The sequence below is a fragment of the Vombatus ursinus genome, unplaced genomic scaffold, assembly GCF_900497805.2.
Source record: "Vombatus ursinus unplaced genomic scaffold, bare-nosed wombat genome assembly UNPS02014841.1, whole genome shotgun sequence".
In the NCBI taxonomy this organism is placed as follows: domain Eukaryota; kingdom Metazoa; phylum Chordata; class Mammalia; order Diprotodontia; family Vombatidae; genus Vombatus; species Vombatus ursinus.
The window spans coordinates 22,099,602-22,115,735 of record NW_020954619.1 but is presented as its reverse complement, the minus strand read 5'-3'; the positions used below and the strand labels follow the sequence as shown (position 1 = coordinate 22,115,735).

Below are 16,134 nucleotides of genomic sequence, written 5' to 3'. Positions count from 1 at the left end.
ACATTAACTCTGATTGTCACCATTTCCTACAGAAGATCAACTCATGTAAGGCAATTACCATGATAAAGAGCCCAGAAACTACCTCAGATAGAAACACATAATTTCCTTGCCAAGTGGTGAGACATGGCAGCTATTAATAATACTAGTTCGGAATTTACTCATTTGCAAAATTGCATTAAAAGATCTCTTCCAATAAGTTATCTCTCATGCATATATCAAGAACCTAAAAATTTCTACACATTAAGAGCAAAAAAGGAGGAAGAAAATGAACTGGATTATATTTGGAAATTGTGCAAAATATGCAAAAATAAAAACCTATCTTTTTAACACCAATACTCTATTCTTCTATTATATGCTGTGAATCATAGAATACCACGATATTCAAAGAATCAAAAGAATCAAAATTATGGATGAAGATAAGGGCAATGGAAAGTCACATGATAGACATAAGTAGCCTGTGGTTTATTGTTAATGAGGACACACTCAAGAAGAGGTGCAAATGGTATCATCCAAAAAACGTGGGAGTAGGTAAGTAGTCAGGCCAGCCACTTAGTGAGAGTGATGAATCTACAAATGGAAACCCTGAATGTTGTACTGTTACCTACAAAATAGGCAACTTGGTAGTCCAGTGGATAGAGCCCTGGGTCTGGAGTTAGGAAGATGTGAATTCAAATATATCCTCAGACACTTACTTGTTGTGTGATCTTGGATAAATCACTTAACCTCTGTTTGCCTCAGTTTCCTCAGTTGTAAAATGGGGATGATAATGGCACCTAACTTCCAAGGTTATTTCGAGGATCACATGAGATAATATTTGTAAAGTACCTAGTACATAGCAGGCCCTATATAAATGCTAGATCTTATTATTATTAAATATTAAAAATCCTAGAGGAAATACCTTTGTGTAGTAGGCACATTGACAAGAATTATACAGGAATGGAGAACATGGTTGGATTATAACATATACCACTGGAGGGAGAATCCAAGTCAATGAGATCACAGATGCATTGACATTGTAGTATATTTATCTCATATTTTTGGTAGTTCCTTTTACATAATTCTCTGCAAATGGCAAGAACTCATTATGTTTGTGTAGGATGGATGAATATATGGATGAATTTTTAATATGCTATTTATTTGTTTTAGCTCAGTAATATATTATTCACATTATTTAGGCTTTAAAAAAGAGTCTACTGTATTTGTTAAAGGCCAAAAGCTGCTTTTGAGAAGAAAGGGAATAGAGTGGTAAAAGTGTCGAACTTGAAAGGCAGGACAGACCTGAGTTTAAACCTTACCTCTAACTCTTAACTCTAACTACGGAACTTTGTGAACATGGGCAAGTTTAAAATAGAGATAATAAAACTTACTTCACAAAGTTGTTGTATCAAATTAGATAATGTGAGATAACACATGTAAAGTGCTTCACAAATCTAAATGCTAGTTATTTTTTAATGCTAGCTATTATGTGTAAAGTGCTTTGCGAAATTTAAAGCGCTATATAAATATCAATTATTATTATTGCTGCTTCTTTCTGATCTGTCCATTTACTCTTGTGGTTTAACTTCCTTATCCTCACAAAAGCTTTTCTGTCCCATGACAAGCCTTTCCAAGTCCATCTGAGGCAGCATGAAATAGAGGAAAGATCCCTGGCCTTGGAGTCTGAAGATGAAGGTTTGAGTCTCTGCTTCCTATGTGACATGAGGCAAATATCGTCCCTATCTTATGCCTCAGTTTCCTCATATATAAAATTGGAGGTTTGGGTGGGGAACCTGAAGCCTTGAGGCCACATGTAGCCTTCTAGGTCCTTGGGTGTGGCCTTTTGACTGAGTCCAAGTTTTACAGAACAAATTCTTTTATTAAGGAGATTTGTTCTGTGAAGTTTGGATTCAGTCAAAAGGGCCACACTTGAGAACTTAGAGGGCCACATTCCCCTGATTAGATGATCTTCATCCAAGTTCTCAAGTTTCAACATTCTATTATTCTGTAGAAGCTATTCAGTTTTGCTATCCCTATAAATTATTTTTCCTTCTCTCCCTCCAGGCCCCTCTTAATCCCCTCCACTTCTGGTTTGAGAAGGATGGAAAGAGCTGAATAATTGTCCTTTCTCTGCAGCTGGATGTACACCTGGCCTTAGATTGCGCCTCACTCCCTTGCCAGCAAAGGGAGTTTTAAGGAGAGAAAGTTACAAGAACTCAGACCATTGTTTTCTATTTCAGAAACACTCAAGGCTGCAAGCAAAATTCAGAGAAGATTTGGAGAGTTGTAAAAACATTTTTTTTTTTAAAGACAAGAAAAATCTCTACATAGAAAAATCACTCCCACAAATTGTGAAAATCCTCAACTGGGTCTCAGGCTCTGCTGTTCATTTATTCCTATTTTAGTATGCTGGTTTCCATGAAGGTCATAAAATTTTGCCACCTACCCCCCCCACCCCCAAAAAAAGATAGAGCCACAGTTTCTTGGAAAGCCCAGCATGGCCTAATTCTGGCCAAATCCTCCTACTTCTTACTAGATTTGTCAAACTTCTGGAAATGTTGAATCCATGAATGTAAAAAACAACTCTTCTGTAAGCCTAAAGCTCTTTCTTAGTTTAGGAACATGCAAATATGTTACATAATAACTTGTTTTGTTCAAAATATCATCATGTTTGCTATAGTTGGAAATTTAAAGAGCTTTGCAAGTAAAAATTTTCTTCCTTTTTTCCCTCTCCAGTTTTGAAAATGAAAGGGAAAAGGTCTTGAAAAAATATTTTTCTCTCCTGTTTTGTTTTGTTTTTTTTTCTGTTACATTTTTTCCCCCTAGGCATTCACAGCTCAATTTAGTAGCATTCATACACAAGCACACATACCCACCCACACCCACCCACCCACACCCACACCCACACCCCACACCCCCCCACACACCTAATCCTTCCCACACAGCTATCTATACTCAGCCTTAAACTCGATATTTTCTCCAATTGAAGTGTTTCAATTGAAATCCATTGACAAATCTTTTTATTTTACTTGTAAAACTTGGGCAAGAGGAGGAAGTATTACTATCTTTTTGGAGACAGGAACATTGAGCCTCTATCAAAGGAGGATCCTAACCTAGCTAACTTTGGACTTCATTTGGACCCAACTTTGGACCTCATTCTGACAAGAAGACCTAGGCTGAAAAGTCAATTTAAATCAATTTGAATCCCATTAGGCTCCAAAGGTTGCCCAGACTTGACTTTTTGATAATGAGTTCATTGTCTAGGGGGCTTACTCTTGTAGCTTTTCTTTTTAAAACAATTGAATGATAAGCTCGTTATTTTACCACAGCAGGTAGTGTCCAGAGCACTGAACCAAAAGGAAGAGACTGAGTTTATAATCCTACCCTGAGTCCCATGAATGTTGCTGATCTGAGGCTAACAGTTTCAGGGTCTTCTGCCTCTTCTTCCTCACATTGAAACTGGGGACCACATGCCCATCGGCTCACAGGCTCTGGAGCCCTTGAAGGAACTGGAAGAGACCTTACAAATTCTCTAATCCCCCCATTTTACAGTAGTAAGGAAATTCAACAAGAATTGATTAAATACCTGCAACATGTCAGACACTGTTCTAAGTACTGTGAATTAAGATAAAAACAAAATGGTCCTTGACTTCAAAGAGCTTACATCTTACTGGGGTCAGGGGAGGGGAAACAACCTGTATACAGATAAATAAGTACAAAATAAAGAGAAAAATGGTTTCTGGGAAGGGGGACAGCACCAAGAAATAGGGGAAATGTGAAGGGCTCCTTTTAAAAGGTGGCACTATATTATGCCTTGAAAGGTTCTGGGAGTTCCAATGGGCAGAACTAAGGAGGGGCAGTTTTCCAGTTTTGGGGCACCTACATCATTGTGCAGAGGCAAAAATGTAGTGAAGGATAGACTGTTGTATGTGGGGAATATCAAGTGAGCTAGTTTGGCTAGGTTTCGATTGCATGGGAAGGAGGAATAGCTAAATTGTTTGAAAGATAATTTGAAGCTACTTTGTGAAGGGCTTTAAATGTCATGTTTGCCAAGAGACAATAGGTACCCACTAAAATATCTTGAACAGAAAATGAAATAATTAGATTCGTGATTTAGGAATATCAATGTGGCAACTTCAGGGAGGATGGATTAGAAAGGGAAAAGGCTAGATGAAGGGAGACCAATCAGAAGGTCATTTCAATAGTTCAGGTGGAGTCTGCAAGAAGCATCTGTCAGACAGGTAGAAGAACTGATGATGTTTTGAAAACCCACAGAATAACTATCCAGAAGGCAGGAGTGGTCAATAGCAGTAAATACTAGGAGATGGAGAAAAAAGAAACTGATTTCCATATAAAGAGGAAATGATATATCCACTGCCAACAAATTGAAGAACTGAGATCTGAATGCAGGTCATTTGTCTTTCAATTCAGTGCTAATGCCAAAGCCCTGCTTTTACTGTTGTAATTGGAGGAAAAGAACTTTGACCCAGGAGACAGATCTTCTTTCCCTCTCCCCTTCTCCTAACTAACTAAATAACTTAGCCAAGTCATTTCTTCTTTCTGGCTCTCAGTTTCTTCAACTGCAAAATAGAAAATAAGTGAGACTAAGTGACCTCTAAGGTCCCTTGAAACATCTATGGTTATGAGATCCCACATAGAACATTTTGCCCATCTTATAATAAACCCATGATAGAATAGTGGAATAAGAAGACCTAGGTTCAAATACTGAGTCAAATTCAGGAGATATGGAATAGTTTTGAAACTAATTTCATGAAATATGAATTTATCATACTCTTTTAAAAATGAAATTTCTACATAAGAAAGATTAACAGTTTCATGTACAGTCCTCTTTATGTTCTGTATATGGAAATGCTCGAGGTTTTGATGTTTGTCAAGTTCAAAATAACAAAATTTAAAGAAAAAATAAAAACTTTCTGATCCTGCCTCCAATATTTAATTAGCTATGTGTCCTTGGGCAAATCACCTAACTTTTATCAGATTGGTTAAAATGATTGATGGGGAAAATGACAAATGGTGGAGGGGAAGTGGAAAAATTGGGACACTAATAAACTATTGGTGGAACTGTGAACTGATCCAGTCATTTTGGAGAGCAAACTCTTTTGCCCCAAAGAGTTAAAAAACTATCTATACCCTTTGACCCATCAGTATCGCTATTAGGAAACCCCAGGTGATCAGGGAAAAAGAAAAAGAACCTATATGTTCTAAAATATTTATAACAGCTCTCTTTGTGGTGGCAAAGAACTGGAAATCGAGGGCATGACCATTGATTGGGGAATGGCTGAACAAGTTGTGGTATATGGTTATGATGGAATACTATTGTGCTGTAAGAAATGAGGAACAGGTTGATTTTAGAAAAACACTGAAAGACTTGCATGAAATAATGAATAGTGAAATGAGCAGAACCAAGAGAATGCCATATACAGTAACAGCAATATTGTTTGAAGATTAACTGTGAATGACTAAGCTATTCTGAGTGTTGTAAATACTCAAATCAACTACAAAGGACCTATGAAGGAAGATGCTATTCACTGATAAATAGAAGTATGCATGGTATGGTTACACACACACACATCATTTAATCACACACACACATATACATACATATATATATACATAAAATCTGTATCAAATGGTGCCCTTCTCTAGTGTGAGGTGGGAAGGGAGGGAAGGAGACAGTTCAGAAGTTAAAATGTTGCAAAAAATTAATTTAATTAAAAAAAATTTAATTTAAAAAATCACCTAACTTTTCCGAGCTTCAGTTTCCTTATCTCTAAAACGAGGATAATAACAGCGTCTATTACTTAAGGTTGTTGTGAGGATCAAATGCAACAATGCTTGTAAAACACTTTGGAAACCTAGAGCTATTAGTATAACTATTACTTACAGAGGAACAATTACTCTCATCAGCAAAAAAACAAAACAAAACAAAACACATACAATTGGACATGTTTTGAACATGCACTGGGGGCTAAAACTTCACTGCTTTGAGACCAGGACTTAACCCCACTCACTGTCTACAGGAACAGCTAGGCATTTATTCTGGGCTTTAGCCTTCATTCCCATCCTCCTCCTCCTCTTCTCTCTCCCCTTCCTACCCCACTCTCTTGTAAAATGCTGAAGTCTAATAGATTGTTCATGTTGTCATCCAGATTAGATAGGGAGACAGCAAGTTATCAGGGCTGGGGCAAACCTCAGCTGACACTGAGTGCTCTACTAGTATGACAAAAAGAAGTTGGAAGGTTACTAAGGAAGTTATCACAAAAAGGAGAATGAAGAAGCTGCTGAGACCTGCTGTAGGGTCCCAGGAGTTCCATGGCCTTCCATGAAAGGCCGAGACACCTTAAGGATATTTCTGGGCTTTCTCTCTCAGAGGGACAGAATGTTAGCCTGGGAAACTAATCCTAACTCTCATTTCCAATCCATATGACATTTGGTAAGTCTCTTGGTCTTAGCTACTTCATTTGTAAAAGGAGATCTATATCAGATATCTAAATCCCCTTTCAGTTCTAACATTCTAACTTCTCAAACCAGCTGCTTAATTTCTTTCTCCTAATGGCTTTCACAGAGGTAACACTGGCGTAGTGGACAAGGTATGTCTCAGAGCCAAGAACATTGGGATTCAAGTCTTGTCTCTGACACTAACTCTTCACCTCTGGAGAAGCCATTTAACCTCTCAGTCCTCCAGGCAAGTCCCCAAGACTTTAAGTTACAAGAACAGTTGCTATGGCTGACCCTCCCCTTGGAGCACATTTCGCTAAGCAGTGACAATAAACTCGAGGGGATACGTATCTCCACAATCAAATATAAAATCCTCTGTTTGGCTTTTAAAGCTCTTTATAATCTGCCCCTCTGCCTTTCCCACACTTTATTCCCCACCCCCCACCCCCCCACATATTATGAGATTCAGTGACTGGCTCCCATGTTGTTCTGTTGCTCCTCCTCACACAAGACATTCCATGTCCCAACTCTGGGCATTTTTACAGACTGTTCCCCATGCCTGGAACGCCCTCCTTCCTCATCTCTGCCTACTGGCTTTCTTGGCTTCCTTCAAGCCCCAGATAAAATCCTACTTTCTATGGACATCTTTCCCAATCCCTCTCAATTCTAGTCCCTTCCCACTGTTGATTATTTCCAATTTATCTTGTATATAACTTGTTTGTACATGGTTGTTTGCACATTGTCTTTCCCATTAGTTGCCTGGAGGGACTGAGAGTTTGTGACTTGCTCAGGAACACAAATCCAAGATGTATGAGATTTAGAACTTAAATGCAGATATTCCTGACTCTTCCAGCTCTCTATCCAATAAAGTTATGCTGCCTTTAGAGTTCTTTATCTAATCTAATTAGGCTTGATCTGACCGAATGTAACTAAACTAATTCCTTATTTATTGAATACAAAAGACAACATCTTTTAAAAAGATAATATAACAGATTTGGCCTCTGTTCCATAACGAAACAATTCATTGACTTAAGTCAATAAATAATTAAATGTGAAGCCTTTGTATGTGGGGGATAAAGGGTGAGGGGTGAGGAGTGAGTACAAGGTTAAATAAAACACAGTTCTGCCCCCAAGAAACTTTTAGTCTATCATAGGACTTTACTATCTCCTCGGCTCACTAGGCATGTCCATAGAATCTTAGAATATTTGTTCTAGAAGTGCTCTTTGACATTATCCAGTCAGTCCTAGCGTGCATCTATCACTTTTGATGCATGTATACATACACACACACATACATTTATAAATTGTCTCATACTTTTCATCTGTCAAAAATGAGCTAATTGCTCAATCATTGTTATAGTTAACTTCTGTGATCTGGTGGAAAGCAAATGAAACGGCCAGTGAATCAAAAGGATTTTTCCTTTTGGAAGGAAGTTATCTATTTATATCGTACCAATTTCCTGTTAAATCCCGGGAGTCAATAGGAAGTCATCATAAACTTGAGGAAGGAAAACAGTCCAGTTCATTTTTTTTTTTTTAGGTTTCCCCTACACACACACACACACACACACGTACATACATATATATTTAAGTTGGGTCAATGGACAACCACGTGATTAGAGGATTATTTGGAATCTATTTTGATGGAGGTGGAATCTGCAAACTTTGAGAAATCCCTCAGGAACCAGGAGGGACTGCGAAGTAGCTCCATTTTCATAGTTGCAAATTAACGGGTCTACTGTTTTCCAGGTTAAAAATACTGATTAAATAAGCTAACAGGCGGTAGTGGATCCCTGCTGTTGTAATACACGGCATGTTGATTAGGCTGCATTAAAGGAAGGACAACAACAATAAAGATGAATTTACAACGAACTAATTCAGGCTTGGGGTTGAGGGAGTCAAGCAATAGCAGGGGTTTTTTAAAATTTTTTTTTTGTTCTGTTTTGTATGTTTTTAAAAGGGACTGATGTATTATTGTCTGGTCCAGGAGACATCCTGGAATATACTTTTTGGTCTTGAGGTCCTCTACCATCGTGTGGTAAATCTACAGACGGAAGACAAAAAAGAATAGGAAAGAAAAGATAGACATAAAAAAGGAGGAAGAAAATGAATATTTACACAAAGGGACAGGGAAAAGAAAAGAGATTGAAAGACAAAAGAACGAAAGAAAAAGAAAAGACTCAATTTGTATCCTCTAAGTACAGAGTGAAAGAAATCAGAAAGGGAAGGAAATAGGATAGGGAAGAAATACAGGATAGAGAAGAGAATCGGGGGCAAAATGATAGCAACCCGAAAAAAAATTCGGAGACCTGAGGAGAAGAAAAAGAGACGATACTGAATCATCTGACTGGAAAAAATGCTGACAAAACTTCCTTCGTTGGGCTTTGCTAACGCCTCAGATCCCGGTGCCTCACAGCACCCTAGGAGCTCTGGGTGCCTCCTGATTCCCACTCGGATGGTTGGATGGACGGGCGCTGAGCCTGAGCGCAGTCCGCAGCTCTGATCCTAAGTTCTGCCTAAGGGGAGTTCTGCCTAAGGGCGCCCCGAAGCTTTCTCTAACTGCGCGACCTCCTCACTCTCCAGCCCCAGCTGGGGCGGAAAAAGTTATGGTTTAGGTCTCCGGACCTTTGGGGCTTCTGGGATTACTCCAGGGCTGTCTGGAAAAAAACGTAGGGGAAGGTTTTCTTCTCTTCTTTGACACGATAGGGTGCTTTGACGGGTGGAACTGAGAGGCCCTACTCCCCATCCTGGTCTGAAATGGAGGACAAGAGACAGACTCATCCTTAATCTCATCACGCCCAAACCCCATTGCTCATTCTCCGCTAGCATCTGAGCTGGGAGATTCCTTTCCATCCGAACTGACATCCCAAGATCTTGCACCTGACATCATCCCTTGGCCCCGGAAAAGTCGAGGAACGGTGGACCCTGGTGTCCGAAGTCCCAGGGCTAAGGAGGAGACTCAGGTCCCCAGCATTTGGTTCGAGGATTCAGTGGCTTCGGGAAGAAACAGAGGGTGGGGGCTGTGGCCTTTGGGGATATTTTTCTAGTGGCCGTTGACCTAGGAAAAGCACGGTGCAATTCTCTGAAACATTGATCTTGTGCCTCTCCATTCCCAGGGAGAACGCAGCTCAATCTCGAATTTTTCATGAGTATCCTAGGAAGCAATGGTTAAGGGTGGAAAAAGTCCCAAAGGCTCGCTCCCTCCCTGCCTGTCATACCCAGCGCCTCTCCTTTGTCTACCCCTCTCCCTTCAATGCCTAGCGCCTAGCCCATTCCGCGCCGCTTCCTGGGGGATTCTGAGACCGCTTGAGAGACTAGGGAGACGCATATACTCAAATCCTAAACTCATTTCCCCAGGCGGGTAAGGCAGCACGCAGGCCTGCTCGGATTTCCGAGCCAGGACCGTAGAGGAATCTGGACAGACACATTCTGCGTCATTTCTCTTCTAATCCCAGTTCAGTCACTTTGCTGTGTGGCTTTGGGCAAGTTACTTCCCTTCCCTGGCTCCCAGTTTCCTTTTTCCTTTTTTTTTTCCCTTTCTTTCTTTTCTAACAAGGAGGTGAAGGACTGAATATTTATCTCTAGGGTCGTGTATACTTAGTTCTAGACGTTGAGACCAATTCAAGATCCTCAGACCACGGTAGAGGCCGCTTCCATTCATTCCTATAGTTGTAGCTTCCTGGGGAGAGGATGTATCCTGTGGTCTCCCACCTCTGCTTCCCTAACTAGGTTTTCAAGGGCCACCGCATAATAAGTTTAGTTGGGTTAATTTTAGTTAACGAGCAAACATCCTCCCTCTTCCTCGAAGCATCCCAGGAAGATCACACTCCTTCGGTACTCTGGGCATGATTCTTCCTTTGTTAAATGAGGGTGCTGAAATAAAGATGAACGCCAAGATCCTTCCGAACTCCAGGTCCTGTGATGCTATGATTCCTACTAGGACTGTTACTGAATGTCATAACTAGGACGTACAACGCTGCCATTTTACAAAGGAAACTAAGACGCAGAGGGAGGAAAGTTCTTCCCCCAAGGATGTTCAGCTACATATTTAACTTCTTAGGCTTAAGACTTTTTGCCTTTCTCTCGGTATAATGATCAGGATAACAGCAAACAAAACGATTAAGTACAAAACGAATATATAGCCTTTAGTTAGTGTGTGTTGGTCCTGATTTAGGTGCTTGCTGGATCACCTGGGTCCTTCCTTCACCTCTTATCGTAATTGTAATGGCCAAAGGATCCATACAGACTCAGAATGTGTATTCACATTCATATTCCAAGGTAGAAGGAAATCCTCCTTTTCCTAAAGGAGGAAAAGCATTAGTAAAAGGTAAGCTCAATTCAACCAATCCCAACAAGCATTTATAGAGACCCAACTATGTGCCAACCAAGCATTGCTTCATACTTCCTAAGAGCCTGGGCCCACCTTCAGTCAGCTGCTCTCAGCCTTGGTGAGGAAAGGATTCTCTACATGATATCTCAATCTGTAAGAGGTACATTTAGAAACGATGTCAAGTTAGGTCCCTACTTCGATTTCCTGTGGGGAAAAGGCCGGTTTTTATCTCTAATTTATTCATTTCCCCCATCTTCATTTTCTTTAGCTCCTTCGTCAGTACTTTCTTTAGCTCCTCCCCCGTTTCCACTGGGGACTCCCTCTCAGCTCCCCCCCCCCATTTGTTTCTTTGAACAACGCTGCCTGGCAGTGGGGGTGGAAAGGCCTGAATTCTAGCCTGACTGCCACTTATTAGGGGAACCTCTCCCCCTCATCTGAAAAACTGGCATGCCTGTCCTGTATACCTCAGTCTGGTAAAGAAAAAGGCAATGAATGGGATTAGGAGTCAGGAAACTTAGATTATAGACACACCTGCAATGCCACTAACAAGCTATGTGGCCTTGGACAAGTTCGCCTTCTTTCCCTGAGCCTAAGTTTTCTCTGTAAAATGAGAAGTTGTGCGAGTATTTTACAGGATCTCTTTCGCAGATCTGACTTTCTATGATTCTCAAGTTGTTTCAAGGATGTAAGGACCTGAAGTGCTTCGCCTTCAGACGGATTGCTCAGAGGATAACATTTTCATCCTTATCATTCCTATCACTATACTCAATCAATGTAGCACACAATATTTATCCAATGAGAAGCTGCTCTTGGATAAAGCTTAGGGGCGATTCCCGGGTGGGGCGAAATTAAAGGACTAGTTGCGCAGTTAGCTGGAGAAATGGAACTACAAGCTTCTCACAAAGACTCGGCCTATTCCTCGGAAGCTCTTGTCCCCTTTGGGGCCGTGGAGAGATTTTTAGGGGGAGCTACTTCCACCCCCCAAGGACCACTTGCTCCAGTCTTCACGGCCAGCAGGCAACCAGGGGCTCCTGTGTTCTCCCTGTCCTGTCAGTATCTCCGGGGTCGGCTGGGCTGGGCTGGGCTGGCGCCGCGCTGTTGGCGGCGTCTAGAAGGCTGTTCCTGCCTTTTCTCCTTATCTCTAGTCTCCTGGTCTCTCCAGAACTGAGGCTGGGAGCTAGTGGTAGCGGGACAGTTAGAGGTTTGACATCTGGGATCATCTCTCCTCAGCTTCCCTCCACCCAGATGTCTTTGCCTGGACAGGCAAAGCAGCTAAAGGGCTGCATCTCTGCTTCTGAATAATCGAGAAGCGCCAGGGCTCCTAGCCCATTTGGAGAAAACTTAGGGAACCATTAGGGGAGACAGCAAGCCAGAGACTGACAACACTCCCCGTTCTGGGTAGCTCCCTCCCTCCCTCTCTCCCTCTTTCCTTTCCTTCCTTCCTTCCTTTCCTCCCTCCCTCCCTCCCTCCTTCCTTCCTTCCTTCCTTCCTTCCTTCCCCACTAAAGAATACACTTCATTTTTGAAATGTTTTATTAATATTCCTTGTTTTTACATCACATTTTCTTTACGCTTGCCTCCCTACAATTTTGTCCTCCGCTTTAACAACGAAAAGCAGATAATAAAAGAATGCCGGACAATGTGTGCAATATTCTTCTCCCATAGTCTCCCACTCCTATGCAGAAAAAAGGGAAGTATGTTTCATTACATCCTCCAGCTACGTCCCACTCCCATTTGAAACTCCATTTATTCTACCCTGCTCTCCATCTCTCTTATACTTATCAGTAAGTTCTCTCCAGGTCGAACTCGGGAGTCCAACTCCACCTGGTTTATTGATTTTAGATCAGTAGGAGCTCTATTCCATCTGTGAAGGATCTATCCTGGGATATACATTCCATTCTACATTTTGTATGTGTGTCTGCATGGGTGTATAAATCTGCTTTAAGCTCCTTTCTATGTGCACGTCCCTACCTGTCCTGTCTCTGAGAACCTTCCGATCCGCAACAAACAGAAAAGAAGTCAGTGAATAAATTCAAGCATAAAACTTACTTTAGTTTTGCCTTCAGAACAGCAATTCTCAGAAACAAAAATGCAATTTTTTGGGGGGACTTAGAACTCCTTTGCACTCTTAAAAATTATTGAGAATTCTCCCAAACAATTTTGTTTATGTGGGTTATATCTATACATATTTACCTGCGTTAGTGTTATTACGAAAGATTTTGACCTCAAAGAACCCTTGAAAGTGTGTGGGCAGGGGTCCCCAGACCACACTTTTAGAGCTTTTAGTCTAGATTTTTCAGTGAAAAGAGTCTTCCTTGAATTGTCCAGATATTTGCCTCAAATATTTCAGGCTATTTAGACATTTGTCTTCAGGATTTTGCTTCATTTTTGGTACTTCTTTCCCCTAAATACGAAAAAACTGCCTCCTGGATATTTTGTTGCCTCTTTACTTACACTTTGAACCCAGAAGACGAAAATGCTTTCTAAAATGCAATACCACTACGTTATGCCCTACATCCACTGTCCATTATAGGTTACATATCCATTCCAAACCTTCCAGAAACAAACTGTTCAACTGAATTTTAATCTGGTCGATAGTTTGAGAAATAGAACAGAAAATAAACTTATGGTTCTAAGTATCACTCCAGACCCAGTACATTCTAATGTCTCTTAAGGCATTTCTCCCTTCCCACTCACCTCTACTGTAAATAGGATTTCCCTAAATGGGAAAAGCTAAAACTTTCCTGCATCTTATCATTCTAATATAGATTTAAAAAATAACTACAATACCTAGCGTTTATAAAATGTCTTAAGGTTTGTGAAGTAGTTACTGTGCTACTTTATTTGATTCTTATTCCTTTCCATTTCTGAATGAATCATTGTTCCTTTCCATTTCAAGATAATTTAGTGGACCTGAGTTTCAGCATAAAGTTTTTTTTTCCAAGTTCCTTTTTAAAAATAATGTTTTCAAGAATGTAAATTTCAACAGATCAAGTTGAAATAGAAAGATACATGAATAACAATGACTTTTAAAAATGTATGTTAGGTACACGTTCTAGGAAAAAACTCAATCATTTCTTGTTTAAGATTGTGACACTTTCCTGATATTCCTAAATGGGAACTTTCTTTTTTCTTATATTTCTCTCTCTCTCTCTCTCTCTCTCTCTCTCTCTCTCTCACACACACACACACACACACATATTTTCTGACAGATACATGCACACACATATATTCCAAAGTCTAACAAAAGGTGGGAGTTAGAAATAAATTGAGAAAGCACAGGGAATTCTACGGGAAGGAGAAACTAAAAAGGCAGATTATCAGTTTTTCCCTTGGATATTTTGCTTTTTTCTTCAATGGATCTAGGCTATTTTTAGCGCGAGAGAGTGCAGAGAATTTCAGAACCCAAAGGGCACAGTGACCTATTCTCAGATGAGCAAAAATGAGATATGTGCCCACTGCCCAGGGATCCAGAAGACTACACAACCCAGTATATCATACCAGATTGCAAAGAAGAATTCCAGGATTTTAAGTTCTTTCAATCTCAGAAATATTGAGCTAATTACAATGATTAGCTGGGGAGGGGGCTGTATGTAGAACTCAGATATCCACCATTTTTTTGAATGTGTATGTTTTCTTCCTGCTTTCATGATAGTCCCTCCATCCCTCATCCCATCTTCTTTTGTATTTTATTCTGAACTCCTGAGGATTGATGACACATTAACTACTGAGAAGTAGCATTCAAAATATTGGATTCACAGAAAAGAGGTAACATTGAATTGTGCAGCCTCTCTTGGCCACATTGCCTACTTAATAAAATATCCTGCAGCTAATGGAGGGCTCCGGAGAAAATGAAAACTCAATGCTTGTCTTCCCCTCCCCTTCAAGAAAACCAATTTACCAGCACTAAACAAGATCACTCTCTTTAATGTAGTGGTGGGAGATAGATCCGTTTTTTCAACAGAACTAATAAAAATTAAAGTAAATTCTGGGATCCTATGAGATCCTACATAGAGGCTGTAAAGCCCCCCTCCTCTCTACTCCCCAACTGACCAATTGATTGATTAGCTAGCTAGCTAAGTAACTAAGTTACTAACTTGCTCACTAACTACTCTCTCCAAAAAAGCAGTTTTCAAACTAGGAAGCATAGGAAAGCAACGCTGGGCTGGGGTGCTGGGGGAAAGGAATTATATAACTTTTCCAAAGAGATTCCAAGTCCAACAGTAATGAAAATGCAAACAATCTGGTTTTTATGTAGAGGGGCTAAGATTCTAGAACCCTTAGGACACCTGACCAAACAGAAGTGACCCTTTTATTGATTTCATGTCCTTATTGTATTTTAAAAAAATATTTTTCCCCAAAGAAACTGTCCTGTTTCAAGTTCATTTATCAAATAAGGGGAGGGAAGCTTGCATAGGGGAAAAGAGAAATTAAAACATTTTAGTGTTGTTAAGAAAAATGAGAGAGACAGAGACTGAGAGAGACTCAGACAGAGACAAAGACAGAAAGAGAGATAATGGGGTCTTCCTGTCTTGGAAATGTAAGTTGTTCTCAGCAGGAATCGCCTTCTGCATGGTAGCAGCATGCCTATTGATTGACCGTTCTTCAGTCCTCCCTTTTTATTCTTTCTTACAACTTTATATTTTTAAATGTAATATAATATTTTACTTTAAATTACATTTTTCTATTTTCATGCATTGATTTTTTTTCTTCCTTCCCTCCCTTGCCCCCAGGGGAAAAACCAAACCAAAACCAAACCCTTGTAACAAATAAGCATAGTCAAGCAATACAAATTTCCATATTGGCCATGCCCAAAAATGTGTTTCAGCTTTATATTTAATAGGCACTAAAGAGCTGTCCATTCTGACCCACTGAGATTTCTCCATGAGTGATCCTTAGATGGACCCTCTGTCCTTCATTCTTTCAGATCTCCTTGTGTTTTCCCTCCTTTCTTAGTTGTCTCCACCATTAGTTATAAGGATGGACTCACAAAGAGGAAAGGTATGGCTCCTGAAAAGCTAGGAAGGTGGCTTACCCTAACGGCTAAGTTGATCTGCTGCTTCTTTCTGCTGTGCAAAGTCAGGAATCCGGTACTGGCCAGATCAGGGTGACTCCAGTATGTTCTGGAAATCAGGAGGGGAGAGAGCTCTAAAGCAGAGAGTGTCTCCCTGCTCCCTCAGAGCTCCCAGCAATTCCCTGAGAATTAGATAACAGGAAAAATAGATAAGAAAAGTAGTTCAGTAATTCAACAAGGGCTTCCCTTGATACATTCAGGGGTGAAGGAAAAACTTACAAATGAACTTAAAGGAAAGGCAGGGCATTTGGTCTTCCATAATGCCACTTCTGGATCTATACTGAATTCCTCATTT

General features: G+C 40.3%; 1 protein-coding gene across 1 annotated transcript in view; it reads right to left on the bottom strand.

The window, feature by feature from the left end:
- The window catches only part of GATA4 (GATA binding protein 4), a 106,300-nt gene extending 90,426 nt beyond the window's left edge, over positions 1–15,874 (bottom strand). Inside the window, exon 1 of the mRNA XM_027840270.1 lies at positions 15,801–15,874. The gene's annotated coding sequence lies outside the window, so the exon portion shown is untranslated. The remainder of the gene's footprint in view (positions 1–15,800) is intronic.
- Between the last annotated feature and the right edge of the window lie 260 nt (positions 15,875–16,134).